Raw genomic sequence first — 2,123 nt, 5'->3', positions numbered from 1 at the left:
TTTCGGCTACCCATAGTTTTTTCTAGCATTATGGGTTCATTAAATTCTGGGCGTTTGTGTGGGTCACATTTGGAAGCAGTGTGTGTGGAAGATCCTGGCTTTCTCATGGGCAGCGCTTGTCCGCCTCGGGTCCTCTGAGGTCGAGTGGCACGGCCTCTTGTCCACTGGAAAGGCGTGTGAGAGCCGAGAGAGAGGGGCCGTGAAAACCCAGCCGAAGCCGTTAGGCTTGCCTGCTAACAGCCTCGACAGTTAAACAGGGCCTTGCGAGGATGGACAGGCTTGGGCCACTTCTAGTTATTGAGGTTTCTGATTGACTAACCCACCTTGTCTGGAGGCCAGCTTCAAATAGCTCAGTTCCAGGCCTGTCTTTAATGGGAAGCCCCCAGCCAGAAAGAAGGCTCCCTTCCCTCTGCAGCTGTTGTGTTCTTCTGTTTGCTTCTCTCGTTTTTAGAAAGCTGCCCAGGGAAGCTGATCGAGATCCATGGCAAAGCAGGCTTATTCCTCGAAGGCCAGATCCACCCAGAGTTGGAAGGAGTCGAGATTGTCATCAGTGAAAAGGGGGCGAGTTCCCCCCTGATCACAGTCTTTACTGATGACAAAGGTGCCTATAGGTAAGTCCCTGATTAAGAAATACCTGCTTGTGGCCAGTTGGGGAGCCCGTTTTCCTTGGGGGAGGTGATGCTTCCTCCAGGATTTGGACAAAGCCATCTCTAGCATTTACTCTCTTTTGTTCAGTGTTGGGCCCCTGCACAGTGACCTGGAATATACTGTGTCCTCACAGAAGGAGGGGTACGTTTTGACCGCGGTGGAAGGGACCATCGGAGACTTTAAGGCTTATGCCTTGGCTGGAGTAAGCTTTGAGGTAACACTACATGTTTTTGAAAAGCATTTTATTAGGGTATGATTGACATACAATAAACTTCACATAAAGTGTATAATTTGATATAATATCAGCATAGGTCGGACATATGAAAACATCACCACAATCAAAATAGCGAACACATCTGTCACCCTCCAGAGTTTCCTTGTACCCCTGGTACTCCATCCCTCTCACCCCACCCTGCTGATCTGATGCTTTTTGTCCTTATAGATGGTCTTGCATTTTCTAGAGTTTTATATAAACAGAATCATACAGGTCGTCCTCTTTTTTTTCCTCTGGCTTCTTTCACTGGCATAACTTGGAGGTCTGTTATTTGAGCGTGTTTGCATGCCTTTTGGGAAGCATTTTAAGCTTTCTTCCTTAACAAAGGACACAGAACGTTCCTACTGTGCTGTTTGATGTCTTCTCTTGTTCCTCTGTTCTTGGGAAGAAGCAGGCTCTGAGAAGTGCAGAGTAAGCCTAGAGATGCTTGAGTATAAAGATTTTCAGTCAGGAGGACAAAGGAAAAGAATGGCTGATTACTTCACATAAAAAATTACAATTCTGTGTTGCAGAATGTATTTTGTACCACATTGAAAGATGGTCAGACCAAGAAGGAATATTTATACCCTAAATAATATCTTTAATTTATAAAGAAATTCTAAAGTTGTTAAGGAAAAAACCCAGTTGAGAAAAGATGAACAAAGAAAATAAAAAGGCGATTCACAGAAATAATACACGTGACTAATAAACGTAGAAGAAAAGCTCAACTTTGGTAGTGACTGAGAAACACAAAGAAAGTTACCATCGAAACACTGGGTTTTGAGTTACATTTGCAAAAATTAAGACAATATCCATGTTTTAGAGAGCATGTATTTTCCCGTGCATGGATGACTTATGGTTATAGCCGCTTCGGAGTACAATTTGATGGCATCTTTCTGAATTTAAAGTACATATACCCAGCGGTTCTACTGCTAGGAATTGGCTATTCAGATTCAGAAGGAGAGAACCTTTCAGTTGTGTCTCCTTTTCCATCGCAAAGATGGTTTGCCGGCCTCTGGTTTAGAATGCTGTGCGGCTGCTAACCAGTGAGGCGGATCCTCTGTCAGTGGACTGATGCAGGGGTGGCCAGCACACGAGGCTGAGGGAAGAAAGCGTGTGGAGCATGTGGGTGCCATCGTTTCCCCCCCTCCCCTGTGACGTTTCTAAGCTTCACGTCCCAGAAGGCTGCACACCTGCAATCATCAGTTATCCTGGGGTGAAG

At 45.3% G+C, this 2,123-nt stretch overlaps 1 long non-coding RNA gene across 1 annotated transcript; it reads left to right on the top strand.

Annotated features, from left to right (window-relative positions):
• The first annotated feature begins 430 nt into the window (after nucleotides 1-430).
• Nucleotides 431-811, top strand: LOC111735072. The gene is made up of 2 exons (XR_002778672.1): nucleotides 431-611; nucleotides 736-811. It is a non-coding gene; the product is annotated as an uncharacterized LOC111735072 (long non-coding RNA).
• Nucleotides 812-2,123: the final 1,312 nt, after the last annotated feature.

Source organism: Pteropus vampyrus, unplaced genomic scaffold, assembly GCF_000151845.1.
Source record: "Pteropus vampyrus isolate Shadow unplaced genomic scaffold, Pvam_2.0 Scaffold13662, whole genome shotgun sequence".
Classification (NCBI taxonomy): Eukaryota; Metazoa; Chordata; class Mammalia; order Chiroptera; family Pteropodidae; genus Pteropus; species Pteropus vampyrus.
This window is presented reverse-complemented; position numbering and strand designations above follow the sequence as displayed.